Source organism: Notamacropus eugenii, chromosome X (genome assembly GCF_028372415.1).
Source record: "Notamacropus eugenii isolate mMacEug1 chromosome X, mMacEug1.pri_v2, whole genome shotgun sequence".
NCBI lineage: Eukaryota > Metazoa > Chordata > Mammalia > Diprotodontia > Macropodidae > Notamacropus > Notamacropus eugenii.
This window is the reverse complement of record NC_092879.1, coordinates 63,367,567-63,394,032: the sequence shown is the minus strand read 5'-3', so window position 1 is coordinate 63,394,032 and position 26,466 is coordinate 63,367,567.

Sequence of the window (26,466 nt, the reverse complement as noted above, 5' to 3'; positions counted from 1 at the left end):
CTGATGAACAGAGGAAACACAGGAAAAGTACCCTTGGGAAAACACCTCCAAAACATAGAACCAGGTCACTAGATACATGACTAGCCAGACATCATGTCCTTATTTGGGAGTTTGCAGGATAGAAGAGGGGACCAACCAGAAAGAAGGAAAATAAGCATAACTTCCTAGTACCTACTTTCTTCAGGCTTCCTGGGGGGCACTTACATCTAGTTTTCATTTAGTGGAACTTTTGTCTTATCTCCCCAACCAAATTACATTTTTTGGGGTTAATTTCCCTTCATTTTTCACTCAAGACCTAGAGCAGGCAGCCTTGGACATAGGAGTAGGTACCTGAGAAAGACTTGGTGAATGAAAGGCAAAGCTTCCTTTGCATTGCTGACTTCTGAATAGGCACACCTGGGCAGAGAAGGTTTATGTACCCCTGAGACATAGATTCAAGGGAGAAGGCCTGAGTTTCTCAGGACTGAGGACAAGTCCAATGGAAGAAACATTGAATAAAGCATCTGCTTGCTGAGTTCAAAGTACTGTGCTTGCTGCTGAGAGGAGATCCAAACATTTTGATATAATATGCCCTTATGGAGCTCTGAGGCTAATAAGAAAAATATCACCACAGGTAACCACAAGCACCATAACATATCAGGGCAACAGAGAGGCACAAGTCTGCAACATACCTAAAGTCAACACTCTTCATGTGGATTGCTGCAAGAGCCTCCTCATTGTACTTGCTGTCTCAAGTCTTTCCTTACTCCAATCGGGCTTCCATAGAGTCAGGAAACGGATTTTTCTGAAGAGTACAACTCTGACCATGTCACTCCCTCCATCTTAAATTCCAATGGCTCTCCAGGATCAAATGTAAATTCCTCTATGGCAGCCCCATGCTATCTGTCCAGCCTTCTAGCACATGATTCTCCTTCCTGGGATCTAGCTATAGTGGCCTTCTTGAGATCCTCCATCTCCCATACCCAATGCCTTTGCAAGGACTGTCTCCCATGCCTGGAATGCTCTCTCCCCTCACTTCTACCTCTTGGGATCATGGGCTCCCTTCAAGACTCAGCATAAGTGTTACCTACTACACGAAACCTTTCCAAGTCTCCCAAGATACTAATAACTTTCCCCTCCAAAGTTACTCTAAATCTCTTGTTTATTCTGTTTATCGTCTATGGCCACATGTTGTCTCCTCCTTCAGAATGAAAACTTCTTAAGGTCAGGGACTGTTTTGCTACAGTCTTTGTACCCCCAGCACCTACTGCCATGCCTGGCACACAGCAGGCACTTAATGCTTTTTTGACTGACTGAACAAACAGTGATGACAAATCTCTGGTCCATTAAAATGGTCAACATTACTACTATGTTGCACAAATGCAAGGACACAACTTTCCTTTCTGTGAGTCATCATTAAGCTATTTGGGGGAGCTATAAACTTTCTAATGAAGCTTGTTTGAAAGTATCTGTTGTGTCAAAACAAAATGTATCGATACTTTATTAAAATAGTGTTATGTGAGATCCAAAGGGGACAGGCTCCAACAACTGCCAGGGTCAGACGTCTGGAGACCTGCCTGATTTCCTCAATGGAAAGCTCTTGCCTTAGGCAAGCAACTGCAATAGCTCAAGGGAGACAGAGAGGTGGCAAGCTTCAATGTGACATCTAAGTAAGTTGTAATTTTAAGTCATTCATACACAAGTACTTGTTTTAGAGTACAAGGAGTAGAGAAACAGAGATAACGCTGCGGTTATCTACTTAGATGTGCTTGGAGTTCTCTTTGTTTAAAATCTTGCTACGTAGTAAATTATTTTAAAATTTCAATTAGATTGTTATTAATAAAATGCTTATTGCCTTATCGCCTAAGGATTTTCTCTACTGAGTCTGCTTCCCATCTGCATGAAGAGATAATTATTATTATTATAGCTAACACTTATATAGCACTTACTATCTATGATGCGCTGATCTAAGTATTTTTCAACTATTATCTCATTTGGTCCTCACAACAATCCTGTGGGATGGGTGCAATTATCATCCTCATTTTACAAATAAGGAAACTAAGGGGTAAACAGAAGTTAAATGACTTGCCCAGGGTCACATACACAGCCAGTAAGCATCTGAGGTCATAATAGAACTCAGGTCTTCTTGACTCCAGACCCAGTACTTCATCCACTGTAGCACTACCTAGAGACAGCTGGGGCAGCTAGGTGGTGCAGTGGATAGAGTACCAGTGCAGGAGTCAGGAGGACCTGAGTTCAAATCTCACCTCAGACATTTGACACTCACTAGTTGTGTGACTTGGGCAAGTCACTTAACCCCAATTGCCTCATCCTGGGTCATCTCCAGTCATCCCAAAGAATATCTGGTCACTGGATCCAGATGGCTCTGGAGGAGAAGTGAGGCTGGTGACCTGCACAAGCCCTCCCTCACTCAAAACAAAGTCAAGTGCAAATCATGTCATTATTTCTCCGATGGCATGGTCTTCTTCGGCAACGAACAAGGACAAAAACACACACCTAGAGACAGTGTATGCTACCTAATGGCAAATTACCATATATTGGTGACATGTTCAGACTGCTCCGGATGGTAATCCAGACCCTTATAGGGTATGATCAAGCAGTTCAAACGTATGCTGTCTATACAGGGCAGCATGACTATCTATTTCACTGTGAAATGACCATGGTGAGTGCTAGTTTTTGAAGGCATTTGCCTGTTCTGCATTCATGTAAACCTAGACGACATCTCATTGTTATTATATTTGACTGAGCCCATTCCTTCTGTAACAATTATAAAATTAGCAAATTATAAAATTTCAGGATTCAAAGGTACTTGAGAGGTCATTCATCCAACCTCTGCCTGAACAGAAAGGCCCTTAATAACCCACCTGACCAATAACGGTCAGGCTTTAAGATCTCTGGAAATGAGGAACTCACTAGTCTCTTGAAGAGACTGATTTGGACAGTTGGAATTGCAAGGAAGGTTTTCTTTAAGTGAAGTTGAAATGTGACTTTTGGCAAGTTCTACCCATTCTTCCTAATTTTGCTTGATGCATTGCCATGCTTAGGGTCAAGCACAAGCCTGATTTCTTTTCTACAAAAGAGCCTTTCAAATACTTGAAGACAGCTAATGTGCTCTCACCCTATCTCCTCTTCTCAAGGACAAATAACCTCAAATCTTTCAGTTATTCTATATAAGATATGGGGCTTTTAATCTCCCTACCATTCTAGTCACCCTCCTCTGGGCATGCTCCATTTAGTCAATGCTTTTCTTAAAATGCGGTGCTCAGAGCTGAATGCAATATGCCAGATCAGGCCAGAGAGCTACAGCATCTTAGGTTTTTGAGCTGCTAAAGGTCTTAGAAGTAATTTCATTTAATCTCCTCATTTTACGAATGATGAAAAAAAGACCTGGAAAGGTGAAATCCAAGGTCCAACAGGTGGTCAGGAGCAGAAGCCAGGCATTCTGACCCCAAATCCATGACTTTTTAGAGTATAATGATTTTCACTTCTTTCATTCTTAAGCATTAAACTTTTATTAATGCAGACAAGGAGCATCTAGGTAGCACTGCAGCGAATGAAGTGTTGGATCTAGAGTCAGAAGACTCACTTCCTGAGTTCAAATCTGGTCTCAGACACTTATTAGCTGCGTGACCCTAGGTGAGTCACTTAACCCTGTTTGCCTCAGTGTGCTCATCTGTAAAATGAGCTGGAGAAGGAAATGGCAAACCAATCCAGTCTCTTTGCCAAGAAAACCCCAAAAGGGGTCATGAAGAGTCATGACTGAAAAATGACTAAACAACAAGTGCAGACAAAGTTCAGGTTTACCACATGGTACAATGTGAAAACTTATTGATTTGGGAGTCAAAGGACCTGAGTTAAAATTCCACCTGTGTCACTTACTACCTGTGTGACCTTGGGAAAGCAACACCATCTTTCAGGTTGTCAATTTCATTAGCTGTAAAATAGAGGCTTTGAAACAGATGAGGTCTCTCTAAGCTCTAGATCTGTGATTTCTGTGATCTTTTGGGCTGCCACATCAAACTGCTGATTCCAAGTGAACTTGTTTGTTCAGTGAAACCCCCAGGTGGGGTCTTTTTCCACATCAACTATTGTCTAGTCATAGTTCTTGGGGAAAAGACAATAATATCACTATGAAAAGCTCAGTCAAACCTTTCCCCCCCCCAAAAAAAATTAATCACATTCAATTCAAGCCCCAATAAGCTTGGCAGTCAAATAGCACCTTACTAAAACAAAATAAAAAGAAAATCCACTTAGTAATTTCTCATCTATCATAATGGCATGCTTTGGATAAATCACTTTTTTAAGCAAGATGCTAGATACAGAGAAAACCAGCATATCAGAAGGAAAAAAGACAAAGAGACGTGTAATCGTGGACTTGGTTGTTTATCATCCAAACTATGAAACTGGATCATGCATGTAGACAAAGCTTGTGTCCATACAAGGCAGTGTGACTACCCATTTTGCTGTGGAATGACCATGATGAGTGATGGTTTTTGAAGGCACTTATCTGTTCTGAATTCAAGTAAATCCAGCAGACATCTTAATGTTATTATATTTGATTGAGACAATTCCTTTCATGATAATTATGAAATAAGCAGTGTTTTATTTTAAACCACTGTTCAAACAGGTAGAGAATTCAATAAAAGCTATTTAATTAACATTTTTAAATGCCAAGGCAGTTGGAACTAGCTACGGGTACAGCAGAATCGGTAACTGTTGTTTAGCAAGGAGAAATGAAGAAGGACTTAATTTATATTAGTTGAGTCTAGGATCCACAATTGGTAGGCTTCCTTCAAACTATGGTCACTTTTTCCAGGGAAAAATGGAAGAAAGGGAAATGAAGTAAATCATTTGAATCTTATTTTCTCTCCAACATCCATTAAGTTATGGGAGGACACGAACTGAGCAGACATGGATGTGTGGCAATTTGCACCACCAGAGGAAATACACACATTAGTGAGATCACAGATGCAGTGGAGTAGTAAATACTATTGGGAAATAGCTAGTTTGTCCATTACACATTTTCTGACAGTTTCAGATGACTCCTGAATGTTACTGTCTGTTCTCTTCTCTTCTTTTTTTAATAATGCAAAACGTTTTCTGCTCTATGCTAAGAAGACATTAAAGAAACTTTTTTTCAAGTCTGTCTCTTCTTACACAGTTTTAGCAAAGACAATTTTGATTTGTTTTCAAGGATAGTCTGTTAGGAAGTTGTTCATCTGATGCTCATAGTTTACTATAAACAAGCTTGTCTAACTGTGGGTTCCACATAGCTAGCTGACCTGTGGAACATTGTTTTAGACTGAGCTGAAAGCCAGAGATTGCCTAACCAAATAGGAGTAAGGGGGTGGGGATGGGATGTTGCTATGGTAACAACAGACAGGTCCAGGCATCTTTTAATTCAAAGGCACAAGCAAGTTGGAAGAAGCCAACCATCCCTACTTCTTTATCTCTGGATTCTTTGAGCCATGAATAAGGGTCATTTCCCTGGCAGATGGCCTTTGGAATGGATAAGGAAACAAAATATTCATTGGGAGGTGTCATCTACATTGAACCATTAACCTCAGAGAACCTGAGAAATTTCTTTTACTCTTAGCTGTTGAGTGGGACCCTAAGTTTGGGGCATTTTACCTTAATTTCTTGGCATATGTTCTAGCATTTTCCCCTTTTTGGTGAGTATAAGCACAGAACCTGCTTAGACTCATTTCTCAATAAATTGTCATATTCAATTCATTCACACTCCACCACGAACCTCCCCTTCCCAGTGATTCTGAAATCAAGACTGTCATTATACAAACCCCATTCCCCATGATTCCACTCCCTTGTTCCTATCCCCATCAATTTGACCCCTCAAAAGTTCCAGTCAAGATCTATTCACCCCTTCCATTATACTCTTTGGAAAGTCTGCACTATAGGTAACACACTTATTTTCATTTTAAATCTTTTCCTTTCTCACCCCTTCCATCTTCTTGCATTCAATGAGACCTGAAGCCCTTCTGATGATATACATCTCTGTCTATCCTTTCCAGTACTGGGTTCTACTCTCATTCATGCCGCCACCTCAATGGCCAAGGTGGCAGAGTAAAAATACTCTTTGTTTTCCATTATCACTTCCAGGTTCTCCCTCTATTACCACCATTCAGTAATCTTTCCTCCTTTGAGGTTCCTTCAATTTATACTTAACACTTGGTAACGGTATCTTTTGATACTTTGAGGACCCACAGTTAATTGGTCACGATGTGGATGAAGATCCAGCAAAGGAGACTAAAAAAGAATTGTGAGACAGACAGGAGAACCAGGAGAGAGCAGTATCAGGAAAACCTAATGAGAAGAGCGTACCAAGGAGAAGAGGATTACTGACGGCATCAAAGGCTGCAGGGAGGTCAAAAATAACGAGGATTGAGAGAAGAGCATGAGAGGTTTCAGTTAAGAGATCACTGGCATCTTTGGAGAGAGATGTTTCAGTTGAATAATGAAGTCAGAAGCACAGAGACCCTCTTGTATCCTCCCTCTATATTATTTTGCTCAATGATCTCATCAGATTCAATGGTTTCAGTTATCATTCCCATAAAGATGATTCTCAGGTCTGTTTAACTAATCTTAACCTCTCTCCTGATCTCTACTCTCACTTCCTGAACTGTCTATCAGACAACTCAAACTGAATGTCATAAAGATATCTTAAACTAAACACATTCAAAATTGAACTCGTCTTAGCCCTCCCCCCAAACCTCTGTTCTTGCAAACTCCCCCCTTTACTGTGGCATTATTATACCATCATTTCAGAAACTCAGGCTCAAAGTCAGGGGTCATCCTTGATACCTCAGGCTCTCTCACCCCTATATCCAATCTGTTGCCGAGTCCTTTGGACTTCTACATTCCTAACGTCTGTCAGAAATGCCCCCTTATTTCCTCTGACACTATCCCCAGCTGGGTACAAGTCCACATCACCTCATGTTTGGACTATTGCAATAGCCTGCTGGTTGATCTCTTTGTCTAAGTCTCTCCCCATTCCATTCCATCCTCCATTTACCTACCAAAGTGCTCTTCCTAAAGGGCAGGTCTGACCATGTCACCCTCCTTATTCAATAAACTCCAGTGGGTACCTATTAGCTCCAAGATCAAATATGAAATTTTCTGTCTGGTTTTGAAAGCCCTTTAGAACTATAGCTCCTCCTTCCCTTTAAATCTTCTTATGCTTTATGACCCTCCACACATTCTACAAGCCAGTAACACTAGCCTCCATGCTGTTCCTCTAATAAGACACTCCATGGCCCAACTCTGGGCATTTTTTCTAACTGTCCCCTATGCCTGGAATTCTCTCTTTTTTTCATTTCTATGTCTTGGATTTCCTGGTTTCCTTCAAGTCTCAGTGAAAACCATACCTTCTGTAAAAAGCCTTTTCCAGTCTCATTTAATGTTAGTACCTTTTCTGTTAGTGCTAATTATTTCTAATATACATATATACATATTATGTATACTGCACATAGTTGTTTGCATGGTTCAATATAAGCTCCTTAAGAGTAGGTATAATGTTGAGCTTTTCTTTGGATCCTTAGCATTTAGCACAATGCCTGGCACATATGAGGTACTTAATAGTTTCTTACTGATTTAACTTGATACTGTCTCCACCACCAGGCTAAGTTTGCAGGTAAGTTGTCCTGTTTCTCTGATTTGTTTCTATGACTTCGTATCACTTCTCAGGATACCCAGTGGAGAAAGAGAGGAAATTCTCTTGGATGCTCACATGCCCTTTGTGGATTTAATCCAAGTTGTTACCAGGACTGAACCAGCCCAAAGATCCCCAAGTCATTTCCCCTGTGTGGCCAGTACAGCAAGTCACAGATTTCCCATTCTTATGAGGGAGAGGAAAATAGCAACCATTATATGTTATCCGAACTAGTTTGGGTTGATAGTATGGGAATTTGCCCATCCCACTTTGTGAGAGTGGTCTCTTTATTGTGTTAACACTGATGTATCACGTATGCTAGAAATAGGTTATATCACATTTCACATCTTGTGAATCATTATTACAGTGCTTCAAAAGAACTGTGTCTTTGTCATCATAGGCACTTCATCTAAAGAGTTTTGACTGCAATTCCTTTGTAACCTATTAGATGGCCTTCATGAAGTAACTATGGACAAAGACCCCCAAATCATCCACTGTTGCCCAACCTTTCATTGATGAGTTTATTGGTACATAGGTAGGCTGGTCCTTGGATAACAAACACACAGTTCATCATCTAGCTGGCACAATGTTAGAGAACGTAAGCTCACATTCTTGCCACCATGAGGCATCTGAAGAATACTTTAATGTAAAGTTAAAACATTAAGGACGCCTAAATCAAATCTCTGAAAGGTAACTATGGCTCCCAGATGTTTGACAGTGTTATTACCACCAGAAGGAGGAATTTCTACCATACCTTTCCCAAAAGTGTGGCTACAAAATCATCAGAACATTTTTTTTTGAGTGAAAAGTTGGTGCTAGGATTTAAAAGCTTTGAGGTCAACACTTTTTATCCCTGTATTATAATCAAACTAAATCTGGGGGGAAAATCAACTACATAAGTACAAAATGGGGGAGGCCTAGTCAGACAAGCATTGGTATATTTAAAAAATGCAGACAAAGCACTATAGAACTTTTATTGGAAATCCAAACTCAGGAAGTCACCAGTGAGACATAGTTGTCAAAATAGCTAATGTGATGTCAGAGTACATTAAAAGCAGTATGGTGCATATAATCAGGGAGGTAACAATCCTACTGTATTTTTGGCTAGTGAGATCACATCTGAAGTTAGTTGTAGCCAAGACACTTTTAGAAAGACGTTGACAAACAAGGGCATGTGCAAGGCAGAATGATCAGGCTTGTGTGGGGATTCAAAACATTATCATATACTGAATATTTGAAGGAAGAGAGAATTAATTCTTAGCCTGAAAAGGAGAAAATAGGGGGAAGAAGATGGCTGTTTTCAAAGATTTGAGAAATTGTCATGCTGAAGAGGAATTAGTATTTGTCTATAGTTCTAGAGGGTTAAATTGGTGACCAGAGGGTGAAGGATACAGAAAGGCAAGTTTGATTCCTACATAAAGAAGCACTTTCTAACAATTCAATTTATCTGAAAAAAAAAAGGAATGGGCTGTTTCCAGAGGAAATGAGTTCTCTATCCCTGGAAGTATGTGAACAGAGAAAAATTGGGTACCAGTCAGGGTTGTTGTAGAGAAGAATTCTACATAGAAAGGATGATAACATCTGGCCCATTCCAACCCTAAGAGTCTTTTCTTCTTAGCTAACTTCCAAATAAACATATTTCACACGGTATGTTAACAAAGTGGAAAATTCCTGGGATCTTCATTTTTAGTAAAATGGAAGTAGTCAGCACTTTACTTCATGTCCACAGCTATCTCCTTCCAATTTCTTATCATGGCATCCAGGTCAGCCTGAGCTGTCTAAAATCGTGCCAGTCAACTGTAAGTTCTGGCCTATCCCACAGAGTTGTAAAAGCTTTGAATTCAAATATTCAAAGTGGCCAGGCCTGCTGTACAAAAAGCTTCAAGGAAGGCCACAAGAGACAAGGTCATGGAAACCCTTGAGATGGATTGCCTAAGTTATGAGGACTTCAATTAAGAATCGGCAGAAGTAATGTTCCTACCAAGGAGATAACACCTTGAAAAAGTGAGTCTGACAAATTGAATGTAGATGAATTGAAAGCCTGTTTTTACCCAGAGAAAACACTTTTAAAACTTTACCTTTTGGATTTGTGGGAGGTAAATTGTGGAATGACAAAACACGAACTGATTGATTATTTAACAGGAGTGTTCTCTTTTAGATGCTAAAGTAACTTGATGACACTAATTGAAGATTCTGCACACAAATTTTTCAATTGAGGAATAAAGGCCATTCCCTCTGAAGGTTCAGAAATACGACCTTGACTTTGCTTTTCATTTGAGGTATTACCTTGGTTTCTAATTAAGAGAGAAATGTGGTTGTAGATCTGAATATCTGACTTGTGAAAATACCACTGGTATAGGTCCATTGAAACTTTGTTCCTTCTAAAGATGATCTCCAACAATTTAGTGCCTACATTTACAAAGGACTTTGGATAAGTATGTCAAATACCAATCTGTGTCTGAAAAGAGCTGTTCTTTTCTAGCCTAACCTTTGTTGTTGACATCTTGTTTTTCATTTTCAATTCATGTGTTTGCTGTTCCTTGTACAAACTGATGAAGTTGAATGTGCTTAAATACAAGGGTCAGACCTAAGAGCTGTTATTTCTCAGAAAGCATCCCAATTCTTTTATTTTCCTCCCCAATCAGGTGGTATAATTTACCCTTAATGGCTATGAAATGAATACGGATTGCGAACATGCAATTGAAATTTTCTTTATAATCATGAAATTATTCAGCTTCCAAGAAGGGTTATTTTTTGTTACTCTCATGTAATTGAACAAAGTGAATGAAAATCCCCCTTCTCTTGCATCTCTAATTTACCACTCAAAGAACATATTCATCTCTGGCTTCTAATGGGATAGAGAGAATTCTCTTAAGAGGTGCTGCCATAGGTATTCAAATGGAGGACTCACTCCTTTCCTCCTTATCAATCTTGTATTTCTTTTTCATTTCAAAGGACCTTAGAATTGGAACTGGATTTTTTTTTCCTCTTGTTTCTAAAATCAATGTCTTTACCTAAGTCTCCCTTCTTATGCTTAATTATGGCATGAAGAAAACCAGGAGTTCTCAAAGGCTACTCCAGCAGAGCCCAAGCTCTGGAATGTCATGCCATGCTGAAAAGGATTCAAAAATAGGCCTGTGTGCACGGTGTCCAAGGAACAGCCTGGCTAAATATAGAAAGGCTCTTAACCAGATGGCTGGCCACTAGATGACTAATTTTTTGGCCATGACAATTCTGGAAACAGGTAAAAATACAAAATGGTTCTCATATTGCTGGACACAGTTCTGTAATAAGATGGTAGTAGAGGGGTACATAATAATGGGGCAGAGGGCACTAAAAACAGTACAATTTTTAGATTACTTACAAATAATTAAACTGTTGTTACTCTTAATGTGTGACCTGCATTGCTACATGAGTTGATATTTTCCACACACACAAAAGGAAAAAACAGAAGAAAGGAAGAAATTGTAACTAAATGAAAGACGGTCTCAGAGGTTCACCACCAGAGGAGCATATAAAGGAATTATTTTTATTAGGTCCCCAGAGATAACAATAAAAATTGTAAGTACTTAATAAATGCTTAAGGGTACCTAGGTGACATAGTAGGTAGAGTTGCCAGGCCTGGAGTCAGGAAGACTCATCTTTCTGAGTTCAAATCTGGCCTCAGACACTGTATGTGTGACCCTGGGCAAATCACTTAACCCTGTTTTGCCTCAATTTCATCATCTGTAAGATGAGCTGAAGAAGAAAATGGTAAGCCATTACAGTATCTCTACCAAGAAAAACCCGAAAGGGCTCATGAAGAGTCAGGCATGACCAAAAACAGCTCAACAGCAACATCAAATAAAAGTACTTATTGATTGACTGATGGGACCTTGGGTAACCTTACCTTGCTAGGTCTATGGTAAACATACACAGACCACCATCAAAAAAAAAAAGAGCAGGTATGTGCCAATATATTTTGCAGAGGATAAAGCTATAAAGTAATGCTATGAATAAAGACAAGGTCCTTCAAACTAACCTGTATTGTGTTAATGATAACTTCATTGTAAAAGTGGGCACATGGCAAAAATTGCATTTGAAAATACAGTTCATGATCAAGCAATGAAAATAAAAAGAGGCCTATATATTCATTCTAATATATTACCTTTAATAAATGTGTATCTACTCAGAAGCTTCACAATTGTATTCAAAATATTCTTTATAAGTAGAGTTGGAAAATGTTGCCAATAATGAACACTCAACAACATCCCCTAAGATGAAAATTAAATTGTCTTTCAACTTTTTTACATCACAATTATTTCCCTATGTACATTTTCCCCTTTCAGAACCCTCCCTTATAACAAAGGAAAAAATGACCACATCTCAACAGATTACAAACTGTTACTGACTTGGGAGTCAGTTCCAAATCATTTGTCTGTATGCTGTCAGCTTAATTGATAATCTAAAGAATTCAAATTAAAAAAAACTTTATTAAATATGTAAAAAGCCATTTCTTAGTTTGCTGTACAAAAGAATCAGACTGGAACTGGGACCATAGCTTGGCAATCCCTTGATTAAAGTATTGACAAGAATCAATACCAAATTATTAGAATCAAGAATAAGAAAACAAAGTTTGCAAAAATATCACCAACTAGATTTGATTTTTTTAAGCCGTCAACTATAACAAGAGGAAAGCAATGACTGTCATCATCTCAGATAAATTTAAACAATGGAAAGTTATCACCAAAATGAGGAAACCAAAAGAACCCAGAAATTGCCTCCGTTCCAAAGTACTTTGTCTCCTTATTTTCATTCCTTTTTTGTTTTCAAATTCTTAGAGCCTAGCAGTCTTACACAAAGTAGGTTTTTAATTAAATGTTTCTTGACTTAAATTGAAGTGGAAACACATGGAAGCCAAAGGCAACACTGGTTAGCGTATAAATTCATTTGCAAACTGTAGAGAGAAGAATGTTGGAAGACCGCAAGCTGTATTGCCTCAAAAAAACAATGAAAAGCAAGCAGTCTGAGAAAAATTGGCCTATAGAGGGCATGTTGTGAAATCATCACAAGAGCATCTGTAGATAAAAGTGGCAAGATGAAAACAAACTGATATGAAATGAAATGTTTCTTGGAATGTCCATGCTGATTTGTTCTCATTAACAATGGCAGTGAATCCACCATATTTGGGCTCTACCACTTCAATAATCTGATGTACTATGGGTAGTAAAGGAAATGGTACTTAAGGTAAAGGTGAGAAGAGTTATCTGGACCTGAAGACATACAGAAGAAATCTACCCTGGAAGTGACATAATTTTACAAACTTAGTGATAATTTATTCAATATCTCAAAGATGAAAATATTCCAAAGGAATGAAAAAAGATTAGGAACAGTATCTTACATGGTCTCCTTCACTTAAAAATAGGTAGCAGCTGAGATCAATAACTACCAATGCCAAATTCTATTTTCTCATCTCTATATGATCATTTCTCAATAAAATCACTTTTAAAATTTCAATTGATAAATTATTTTGAAGCTTCCTAACCAATAACACCCTTCTTCCAAAGAAGCCAGTCAGTAAAACTATCAAATACAGGGACTGTCACTAATAATACATGCAACTTTCCACTTTTGTAGCTGTTAACAGAAAAAAAAGACTATCTATCGACTTTAATTCTAATAATTTGGAAGCAACGTTGCCAACTATATTTGACTTGAGATTTGCTGCCTTTCAGTTTTGTCTTTAAGAGCCATCTCCAGTCATCCTGATCTATATCTGGCTGGTCACTAGACCCAGATGACTTGGGAAGAGAAAACGACGCTAGTGATTTTGCCCAACCCTCCCTCACTCAAATCCAATTCACTTGCATGTCATGGCATCTCCTCCCTGATGTCATGGTCCTCTCTGAGAATAAAAGACAAACAGCAACCTCTGTGATTAGAAGAGGAGCTGCCCTACTTGGGACCCAACTGGAACTGACCAATTGGGCAATACAGTTCTTTTCTTTTTTTTTTCCTTTCCTCTGTCCACATAGGGCATCATACCCTTACCTGTGGGTGCTCTGCCCAAAGAAATGTACATTTTGATCTCTGAAACTTTTTTTTTCACTTAAGGAAAACCTTAAACAAATCACTCTGGCTTTCATTGATTGACTTGTTGGTCAATAGGTGCCAGACCAAGTTCCACTTGGTCACTGTTTGGGCCCTGATTGATTCAGAGTCAATGTAAACAGCAATTATTTCTGTTCTGGTCAAAAACCCTGAGGGTCTTTCCCTCCCAGATTGATTTTTTCTTTTTTTTTCTTTTTTTTTTTTTTGACTAGGTAAAGAGGCCTTTCTCTGCCTTATTGTTTACCTAGGCTTAATCAGTGAATGGGCCTTGCCACAGTCAAACTGAAACCTGCTAAAGACCTTAGCTTAAAAAGGCCAAGGTCTCCCACTGTAACCAGGGCCATCTCCAGTTATCCTGATCTCAGCACTGGACCCAGATGACTCTGGAGGAGAAAGTGAGGCTGGTGACTTGGATAGCCTTTCCTCACTTAAATCCAATTCACATGCAAACAAATCAAGACATCACCTTCATGATGTCATTGGTCTTCCAGAATGAAACAGGAGCAACAAAAAATAAATAATACAGCTGGCTTTTTGTAGCAGAAAGATCCATGAACAAAGAAGAAACCCATCCATTGGGGAATGGCTAAACAAATTGTGGTACATGACTAGAATGGAATATTACTCCTCCATGAAATCAATTAATATGAAGAATACAGAGAAGAATGGAGAAAATGAAATAATATGTAAAGTGATGCAAGGTGAAGTAACAAAGAAAACAAAGAAACACTACACTAAATTACTAAAAACAATAGGAATGGAAATAACACAGTTGTAACAAATATGATCAAATTAGGCCTTTTGGCTTCAAAGAGCAAACATTAGAAAATAGCCTCTCTCCCTTCTTTGCTGAGGTAAGGGATGGCAGATGTGGAACACGGGATACAACGTTTAGAGTTTTTTTCCAATATCTTGTTTTGTTTTCCTGAACTGTTCTCTTCCCCTCTTTTTAAAAATTCTCTGTTACAGGGGATGGTTCTTTGGGAGAAGAGAAAGGAGAAGCATCTAGCTGATGTAAAAACAAATGATTCCAATCAAAATGTAAAATAAGGAAAAGAAAACTAATAGTTTTGCTATGAATTCTTGGTATAGATGTGACCTGTCTTTCTGCCATTACCATCCTTGGGGTATAAGTCAATAGTGAGACCACCAGATGTGAGGACACGAAGAGTTTGTTAACTTTTATCACATAATTACAACCTGTTTTCCAAAAATGTTGGTAATTTGATTGGTAGAGCACTAAGTATACAGTTTAATATAGACAGAGCTGATATTTTTAAGATATTGGCATTGCCCAGCCATGAGTCTCTCTCCAATTGTTTATTTCTTCTATTATTTTTAGACATTGCTTTGTAGTTATATTTATAATAGTCCTGTATCTTGGTCGGTTCCCAGAAATATTATGTATTTTTAAAGATTTTAATGAAATTTTTTATTATCTTTTTGTCTGGGTTTTTGATAATGTAATTTAGAAATACTGACTTTTATATTTATTTTTGTATATTACTACGCTACTAAAGCTTGTCTTAATTTTTTGTTGTTTCTATTTTTCTAGGTAAGCTATCATGTCATCTGAAAATAGAGAAAAAATCCTTTCCTCTTTGGCAATGATTGTTCCCTTTATTTTTATTTTCTAGTTGTTATAGCCAGCATTTTTATACTATGTCAAACAAGATATTATCAAATGAGATAATATAAAGTGCTTTGCAAACCTCAAAGCACTGTAGAAACACTATTTATTATTAAATGATAGTGGAGAGAGTGGCTATCCTTGCTCTACCTTGACTTTATTGGGAAAGATCCTAGTGTTTTTCTATTACAAATAATGCTAGCACTTGGTTTTAGAGAAATGTTTTTATAAAGTTAAGGAAAGATACATCTATTCACATTTTAACATTTTAAAGAGATTAGTGATATATTTTGGTGAGGTGTTTTCTGAATCTACTGATGCAATCATGTTCTTTTGGTTATTAGTGATGATCGGGACATAGCTAGATGGTGTGATGAAGTAGATAAAAATACTGGACTTGGAGTGAGGAAATGGGTGTCATTGACTTTTCTGTGCCTCAGTTCTCTCATTTGTACACTGAGGATAATAATAGCACCTACCTCCCAGGATTGCTTTGAGATAATACTTATAAAGCAATTTGCAAACCTTAAGGTACTATCTAAAATCTGGCTATTGTTGTGGTTAATAATTATGCGCATTGTTTTCCTAACATGGAATATCCCTATCCCTGTTGAAAGGAGAGATAATGCAATATCTTCTTTTCTTGGGGTCAGTATGATTACTCAGTGTTTTCTTTTTAGTAATCTTTATAATATTTTAGCAATTGTGTATGTTGGTCTCCTGGTTCTACTGCCTTCATTCTGCATGAGTCAATAGGAGTCTTCACAGGTTTTAATACTTCATATTCTTTATTGCTTATAGCATAAGAACATTTAACTGTATGAATATTCCCCAATTTATTCAGTCCTTCTTCAAACGATGAGCACTACTTTATTTCTAGTTTGTTATCATCACAAAAGGGTAAAAAAGGGGGAGAGGGTCTACTATTCACTATTATCACGTGAGGAATACATACAATGCCTCCATCAAAGTACTATAGAAATGCTATCCATTATTAAAGATAGTGGAGACAGTGGCCATCCTTGCTCTACCTTGACTTTACTGGGAAAGTTTCCATTGTTTTTCTGTTATAAATAATGCTACACTTTGTCTTTGATAAGTGTTTTAATAAAAATTAAGGAAAGCTACATCTATTCATAATTTAGCATTTTTAAGAAATTAGCGATATATTTTGGTGAGGCTTTTTCTAAATCCATTGATACAATCATGTGGTTTTTGTTACTAGTGATGATTAGGATGCAGCTAGGTGGTATGATGGGGGACTGCATTGTAAATACCATGGTGTATATGGAACGTTTGTTTGTTTTGTCTTTGACTTGGTCTTGTACATATCTAATAGTGGGATTATTTAGGTCAAAGGGCATAAACTCTTGGGTGACTTTTCTAGTATAATTCCATGTTGTCTAATAAGTTCTCTGACAATACCATTACTAGGTCTGTATCCCAAAGAGATCATAAAAAAGGGGGAAAAGACCCACATGTACAAAATATTTATAGCAGCTCTTTTTTTGGTGGCAAAGAATTGGAAACTGAAGGGATATCCAACAGTTAGGGAGTAGTCAAACATCTTCGGGTATATGATTGTGATAGAATATTATTGTTCTATAAGAAACAAGCATGTGAATTTCAGAAAAACCTGAAAAGACTTACAGGAACTGATGCTGAGTGAAGTGAGCAGAACCAGAAGAACACTGTACACAGTAACAGCAACACTGTGTGATGACTGACTTTGTTAGACTTAGCTCTTCTCGGCCATACAAGGATCGTAGACAATTCCAAAAGAATCATGATGGAAAATGCTAATCACATACAGAGAAAGAACTATGGAGTCTGAATGCAGATCAAAGCATACTATTTTCACTTTTTTGTTGTTTTTTTCTTTCTCATGGTTCTTCCCTTTTGTTCTGATTCTTTTTTCACAACATGATTAATGTGGAAACATGTTTAACATGATTATATTTGTATAAACTATATCAGATTGTTTGCTGTATTGAGGAGGGGAAAGGGAGGGAGAAAAATGTGAGACTCAAAATTTTACAAAAATGAATGTTGAAAACTCTACATGTAATTAGAAAAAATAAAATACTGTTAAGGAAAAGATCAATAAATTTCTTAAAAGTTCAATGACCAAACAAAAGTTGATATTTGAGAAAATCAATGGAGGTAGGGTAAGACTAGCTAGCCAGCCTTAGAATCAGGAAGTGGTTTAAAATTCTGCTTCTAACATTTCCAGTCTTCTAATCTTTTAGAAAGAGACTAAGTTTCAGAGAAGCTGCCAGTCTGTATTGGTAGAGGAATTTCCTTGTAGGGAACTCTTTATAGTAGTAAAATCATAAGTATAGTAAAAAAAAAAAAATAATGGCAGTAATAAATTCCAGTTCTGTTCAAATGGAATTTCAAAGCAAGCTATGTTAGCTCTACCCTGGCACTGTGCAAAAAGGGAGTCATGATGAGCATTTGTAAGAGTAATGCACAACCCTCAGACCTTCCCAATTATAACTTTGTTGTAAATGTGTGCCCTTCTATATTTATTCCCAACCTGTCTTTTTGGGAACTTTCTAGTTCAGCCTTTAAGAATCTACTTTGAAAGTAAACACTTCAAGAAGCAGGTCTTGAAAACAACTTTATTTTTAAAAAGAACTGTTCTCCCATCAGTCTTCTGGGTTCATGGCAATAGGTGTTTGCTTTATTTTAAGGATCATAAACATAAAGCCAGTTTCATAAGGTCTTGCAAAGCTTCACACAGGGAAAGATAGACAAACTTGAATATTTCAAGCTTTTATCCTGCATATGGAGGCTGCGATTTTGAATGAGCCTCCAAGGGGATTCTAAGGAACATTTTGGCAGTGAGTTTGGTCTTTGAAATCATGGAATAGAAACAATGAACAGACCAGCTCCGTAACTGAGAAATACACACAAGTCCAACAACTATGATGTTCATTTTACCTGAGGGAAAACTAAGAGCAAGTAGATTCTCCCAGTTGGTGCACAAGCCATGAGAATCATCTATATCTAACATGGAATGGATGGTAACTAAAAGATGGGAAACACAGTCCCCAAAGCAGCTATTCCTATGTTCAAGCATGTGTGCTTTATTGAAAACATGCTTCCTTTCTGGCTTCCCAGCAGACACAGCCTTCTATCTGGTCCCTATTCCATTTCATTACATTTTTCCCATTTTATTTCATCAAACATTTATTAAGCACCTGCTGTATACAATACTGCTCAGCACTGAGAAGACAAGCACAGAAAAAAACACAGACCATGCTCTTGAGGAGTTTACAATCTAATTGGGGTGAGGAAGGTAAGTCAACAAAGAGCTGTGACACAAAGGAACCTGAAATCAGTTCAAAGAAAAAGGGCAGGCAAAGGGCTAGCAGAAATTTGAGAAAAGAGAGACGGCTTCATTCAGCTGGGAGCAAGAGAAGGGGAACAGGAGACTTTCATGAGGGCCATGGTGACTGATTTCAAAAGACCCACATTTATTGAGTGCTATCCATGTGCCAAGCATAATGGACTTGGAGTCTGAAGGCCCCTTACTACCTGGGGGGGCCATCATCAAGTTCTATCACTTTTCTGCATCTTCCTTTCCTCATCTGTAAAATGGTGATAATACTTGGACTGATTATTCGCAGGGTTGTTGTTAGCAAAGAACTCTGTAATCCTGGGCTTGGAGTAAGAAAACCTGGGCTGGAATTCCAGCTCTGCTATCTGTTACCACTTGAGACCCTGTGACCTTTTGGAAAGTCACTTCACTTCTCCAAGTCCTTAGTTGCCACATTTATAAAAATTGTCTTCTCGTGTTGTATAAAGCCAAGCTAACATAATTCCTTGAATAGTTTACACCAAATGGGTACAAACATAAATTATGTAAAAACAGCACACTAAAAAGGTAAATTTTTTGTAAAGAGAGTTTGTTTTGCTTTTGACTTCCTATCCCTAGGGCCCAACAGTTTCTGGAACACACTAGGTGCTTAATAAATGCTTGATAATTAAGAAACAGCATAAAAGCATAAATTGAAATGGGGAGTTTTATGACCAAATGCCAAAATAAAGGATATATTTTGAATGTTGTATGAAAATCAACCTCATAAGTACAAAGTTGAGGAAGGTATGACTAGGCTATAATGTGTGTGAAAAAGATCTGGAGATTTTGGTGGACCACAAGTTCAACGAGTCAATAGTATAACATACTAGCCCACGGCCACTAGGCTACAAAATCTGACCTTGTATTGCATCACAAGAGGCCAAAAGGAGGAAGGATCATCCTGATCAGACTACATCTGAGTTGGGCTTGGTTCTGTCTACCAGATTAAAGAAACAATGTCTAGAGGAGAATGACTAACATGCTAAGAGTAATGGAAACCATCCAACATGAGGCTTTGCTGAAACAAGGAGGAATGTTTACGAAGGAGAATAGATTTGAGGACTGATGTGGGGATAAGACATTTTCAAGTCTTTAAAGTTCTGTCCTGGGGAAAGAGAACATAACAAAGATCAATGTGTAGAAGTTGCAGAAAGGCAGATTTTGTCGTGACTTAAAGCAACAACTCATAATAATTATAGCTGTTCAAAAGTTAGGAGGCAGTAGGTTCCCTCAGTGGGAGTCTCCAAGTAGAGGTTGGAGGGCCACCTGCTGGTGATGGTATGAAGGGGAATTTTTTTTTTTTTCTGTTGTTAATTCGGTCCAATTCAACATTTATTAAACACTTACTATATGCGAGGTACTGTGCTATGCTTTGGATCCAGTGGCTTTTAAGATTCCTTTGATCACAGAAGCATAGAATATGCTGGTCAAATCAACCTATAACTGATCAATTGTGGTTGACTAAGGTTGCATCGACAGAGTAGGAGATGATCTAGGCCTGAACAATAAGATTCCAGTTAAGAGAAGAACAAAACACAAATGGAGAGATAAAGATGGGCATGGTGTGCTCCTGCCACAGCACAGAGACAAATAAGAATAGAGCAGAGGCTGCTACCTTGTGGAAACAAGAGGAGATTAACCTGGATGAGTAGGTTAAAGTCCAACCTGCAGTCTGTTGGTCCTTGATACTTTCGGCAATGGGGCACTACTGACCCTTTGGGAACACTACTTTGCCCATGGTAGGCGCTTAATAAATGTTGAACTAAATTAAATAGGAAACTGTGTCTACTGGTAGACATTATGTAGAATGAATTAGAGCAGAGAGAATGAATTCAAAGAGTCTAATTTGGGGGCTTTTTGTGATAATCTAAGTCTAATATGATTGCTTAAATAATTCCAAATGTATAGATGTGAGAGACATTTTGAAGAGTCTCAGTAGCACTTGGTGAATGACAGAGGGAATGAAAGAGAGAATATATCCAAAGATGAGTCTCAGATGCTGGATGACTAGGGAAATTGTCAGAAATATTTATAAGATTTTTCGGGGAAAAGTGATCTTTGGCTCATTGCTGAATTTGGCTGAAATGCTGGCCTTTGGTTCAAGATTGGCCTTATCACATATCTGTATCTTTTAACTTTAGTTTGGATTGTATTATCCTCCAAAAAAAAAACTCCAGGATAAGACTGAGGCTTTCCTTTACCCCAAAAGTTGTAAAAAATGATTAAAAATAAAAACAATTATTGTACTTAAACCTTCTATATTAAGTAGCTTCTTTCCAAGGCAATTTTGTGTGCAAGTAATAAAATTGGGGATTTTTTCATCACTTCCACTCTGACATGCCATCTGTTGGCTGTCAGCCACGTTTTCCCTAACTACAGCAAGCACCTTCATTTTATAATCTATGCACTATTTTTACTTCTAGTCTTAAATATGAATGGTGGAAAACAGTGAATGAAACTTCATTTCTATAAAGTTCAAGTATTGTAGAACATGTGGCCAGGCAATTAAGCCTCTTACATATTAAGTAAGTTGAAGATGCTTCATTTTCTGGATGTTCAATTTCACTGGCCTCAGAGTTAAGTCACTACTAAGATAACTCCACCCAATCCCTTAACATTTGCCAACTTCCAAAAGCATAATCCCATCTGGTGAGATGTACCAATCTATTAAAATTACCCCTTCAAGCAAACCAATCAGACTTTCAATTTCTTAGGTTTAAGTTCTAGAAAGGGATACCTAGAGGTGTTTCTGCTACAGTGTATAAACAGAAGCTGATTGGCAATCTGGGAGAAAGCCTATGAGCTCTGAAGAAGAATGATGAGTCCCACTCTGCTAGATGGCCTACACATACAATGATATCCTATATAGAAGTGGAAGTCCCAATAAGACAAAGCTTATGAATATTGTCTAACCTATTCTCTCTCTATAATGGTATATTATATTTCAACAGCCATGCAAAAGCCTTGCCTCAAGTGTCTCCCCATTTCACTATATATTGCTGCCAAAATAATTTTCCTTAAGTACAGATATGACCTTGATTCCCCCACTCGAACAACTCCAATTGCTTCCTATTGCTTGCCTCTAAGATTAAATAGAAACTGATAGAGCTGAGAAAGACTCTGACAACTGGAGCCCAACCTTATCTTTTCAGCCTGGGTGGGGAGTGGGGAGAATATTATTCTCCCTCTTGCACATGCATATGTCCCTTTATTGTCCCCTCCATTACAGTATGAATTTCCTGTAAATAGACATTAAGTCACTTCCATAGTGCTGGTCATACAGTATATGCTAGTTGATTGATTGAGTGAATACCACACCTAGCCCCTCCCCACACAATCCCTCCATCCAGTCCATAGAAGTTGGCTTCAGGGGATTAACTCTCTATAGATGGGTGACTCTAGTGATTGGCAAAAATAAAGGAATGACTTCTTTTGCCAGATAAGTTCTTCAAATGGGGCATTTCTAACATACACATCTGACTGTGTCATTCATAAACTTAAAAAACTCCAATGGTGTTCTCTCATTTCTAGTATAAAATAAAAATTCCTCTACTCAGCTTAGTGAGCCCTTCCCAGTCTGACTGCAGGCTACCATTTTCTTGCCTGCTTCACACACTCTTTGTAGGAGCTACACTACCCTGCTTCTTGTTCCCCAGGTTCCATCTCTCTGATCGTGCACATACTGCCATCCATGACTGTAATGCATACCCACCTCATTTTAATTCAGAGAATCCCATTCAAAGCTCAGGATGACACTTCTGTAGGAAGTTTATTCTGATCCTCCCAATGAGTAGGGCCTCCCCCCAGACGTTTCTTCATACATTTTTTTTTGTATTTAGTTATCTCAACATATTTTGTTTCAGACCTCCTCCCAAGAGAATATAAGCTCCTTGAGGGCAGGGGATACTCTATTTTGTTTTTGTATCCCTAGCACCTAGTACAGTGCTTGTAATATGAGGAGTATTAATAAATGTGTACTGAACAAAAGGATAAATGCATAGGTTGGGGCCATCAACCTTATAGCTAAGGCACTGTATGAAGACTTAAGGTCCAAGCTCTCTAGAACTGCCCAGGAGCAATCCCCATAATGTCGCTTCTCTATCATTTCTTGTGTCTTGTTACCATAGCAATATGGATACCCAGGATATCCTTGGATATCCTCAAGGTCAAGTGGGCAGACTTATAGGACATCAGGATCATCCTACCATCTCTTCATAACTTTCTGGGATAACCACTGCTGTTCTCCTCATCATCATCATTATCACATTATTTATACATATTATCTCATTTGGTTTTTCACAATCACCCTGGGAAGTAGGTGCAATCATTATCTTCATTTTGCAACTGAGGAAACCGAAATACAGAGTGATTAAGTGACGTGACTAGGGTCACCAGCTGGTAAGAGATTTTTCAGAAATTTCACTGAAAGAAATGGAAACCTATGGAAAATCCCACAACCTTTAAAACAAATCTGATGGCAGACCCTGGCTGCTTAACTAGCTGGATGTCTAGCTTCCTTTATCCTCATCTGTAATGTGTTTCCTTTTCCTTTCTAAACTGCTCCATGGTCTTTCTTCTCTCTCTTTGCAGAACTATGTATATAGGTTGCATTAAAATGATGAACACATACACACACATGAAAAATAAGTTTCTCTTTGTTGAAGCATAAGTAAGGTTTGCTGGGGTTTTTAAGTTATCATTTTCCACCAAAAAATGTATTCCTATAACAGCCTGCACATTTAAGAGCTGATCATGTGTGTGAAAGGACATTTTCGGCTTCTTTCTATCGTACAGTTTGACTGAATTCAATAAAGAAACCAAACTTAATTTAGGCAAACTGGATAGGAGATAGGTAGCTGGATTTGAGAATGTATATGACCAAGTAATAGACTTGACTAAATTTTTCCCTTTTGTATTTTTTCCTTAGCTTTTCTTTGGTTTAAGTAATTATCTGGGGGGCAGAGCCAAGATGGCAGAGCCCATAAATACCTGTGAAGAAAGACTCTCAACAAATTCTAGAGCAGCAGAAGCCATAGAACTACAGAGTGAAGGAGATATACAGCCCAGGGTGACCTGGAAAGGTCTGTTGCACTGGGACGCGGAGCCCAGCCCAGCCTTGGCAGCACCACCCTGAGAGGAGGACATGAGCAGGCCACGGGAGTGGAATCCCCAAAAGCAGGAGAAGTTCACAGATCCCTCAACCCAAAGGCAGGTTCAAAGGTCAGTGAGAGAGTTTTTTTACCCTGGTGACAAGGGAGTAGAGTTGTCCCCTAGCCCTAGCTCCAGGAAGCAGCAGCAGCAGTGGGCCACAGGCAGGCAGCGGCCAGCTTCCATTGTTGGATAAAGCCTCTGGAGAAATCCAGCTGCTGATCTGAACCTCAGCCCTGAGTGGTGGCCTTGCTCCCACCTAAAGACTCTGGGGGAGTTGAGCAGCTGATCTGAATCTCAGTCACGGGCCAGGTCATGGAGTAAACTCCTCTCCTTTGATTGTACCACCTTGAAGGAATTGAGAACTTACAGGCTCCCAGAGTATGCCCTACTCTTGACAAAGGACTCAAAAGTCAAGTAACTAGTTGGGAAAATGCCCAAAAAGGGGAAAAAATAAGACTATAGAAGGTTACTTTCTTGGGGAACAGGTATTCTCTCCCATTCTTTTGAATGAGGAAGAACAATGTTCTCCATCAGAGGATGACATAAAAGTCAAGGCTTCTGATCCAAAACCTCCAAAATAAGTATGCAATGGTCCCAGGCCATGGAAGAGCTCAAAAAGGATTTTGAAAATCACATAAGAGAAGTGGAGGAAAAATTGGGAAGAGAAATGAGAGCAATACAAGAAAATCATGAAAAGCGAGCCAATAGCTTGCTAAAGGAGACCCAAAAAAATGCTGAAGAAAATAACACCTTTAAAAACAGGCTAACTCAATTGGCAAAAGAAGTCCAAAAAGCCAATCAGGAGAAGAATGCTTTAAAAAGCAGAATTAGCCAAATGGAAAAGGAAGTTCCAAAGTTCACTGGAGAAAATAGTTCTTTAAAAATTAGAATGGAACAGATGGAAGCTGATGACTTTATGTGAAACCAAGAAATTCCAAAACAAAACCAAAAGAATGAAAAAATGGAAGACAATGTGAAATATCTCACTGGAAAAACAACTGACCTGGAAAATAGATCCAGGAGAGACAATTTAAAAATTATGGGACTACCTGAAAGCCATGATCAAAAAAAAAAGCCTAGACATCATCTTTCATGAAATTATTAGAGGAAACTGCCTTGATATTCTAAGAATCAGAGGGCAAAATAAATATTGAGAGAATCCACCAATCACCTCTTAAAAGAGATCCAAAAAGAGAAACTCATAGGAATGTTGTAGCCAAATTCCAGAGTTCCCAGGTCAAGGAGAAAATATTGCAAGCAACTAGAAAAAAAATTAAAGTATTGTGGAAATATAATCAGCATAACACAAGATCTAGCAGCTTTAACACTAAGGGATCAAAGGACCTGGAATATGATATACCAGAAGTCATTAAAAGTAAGAATCACTTACTCAGCAAAACTGAGTATAATACTTTAGGGCTAAAAATGGTCATTTAATGAAATAGAGGACCTTCGATCATTCTTGATGAAAAGATCAGAACTGAAAAGAAAATTTGACTTTCAAACACAAGAATAACGAGAAACATGAAAAGGTAAACAGGAAAGAGAAATCACAAGGGACTTACTAAAGTTGAACTGTTTACATTCCTACATGGAAAGATAATATCTGTAACTCTTGAAACTTTTCTCAGTATCTAAGGAGTTGGAGGGATTATATACACACATACATATATATATAGAGAGAGAGACAGACAGAGAGACAGAGAGAGACAGAGACAGAGAGAGACAGAGACAGAAGCAGAGATGGAGAGAGAGAGACAGACAGCACAGGGTGAGTTGAATAGGAAGGAATCATATCTAAAAATATAAAATTAAGGAGTGAGAGAAGAATATATTGGGAGGTGAAAGGGAGAAATGGAATAGGGCAAATTATCTCTCATAGAAGAGGCAAGAAAAAGCTTTTACAATGGAGGGGAAAAGGGGGGAGGCGAGAGGGAAAAAGTGAAGCTTACTCTCATCACATTTGACTCAAGGTTCAATAACATGCACACTCAATTTGGTATGAAAACCTATCTTACACTACAGGAAAGTAGGGGAGTAGGGGATAAACAGGGTGGGGGGGTAATGGAAGGGAGGGCAAATGTGAGGAGGGAGCAATTAGAAGTAAATACTCTTGGGGAGGGATAAGGCAAAAGAGAGAATAGAAGAAATGGGGGGCAGGATAGGATGGAGGGAAATATAGTTAGTCTTACATAACATGACTATTATGGAATTCTTTTGCAAAACTACACATATATAGCCTATATTGAATTGAATGCCTTCTCACTGGGGATGGGTGGGGAGGGAGGAAAGAAGAGCATTTGGAACTCAAAGTTTTAGGAACAAATGTTGAGAATTATTTTTTTGTACAACTGGGAAATAAGAAATACAGGTAAAGGGGTATAGAAATTTATCTTGCCCTACAGGACAAGAGAGAAGATGAGGATAAGGGAAGGGAGGGGTGTTAAGAGGGTGGGCACATTTGTGGAAAGAGCAATCAGAATGCAAGACGTTTTGGGGTGAGGGAAGGGAGAAATGGGGAGAAAATTTGGAACTGAAAATGTGGAAATTAATGTTGAAAAC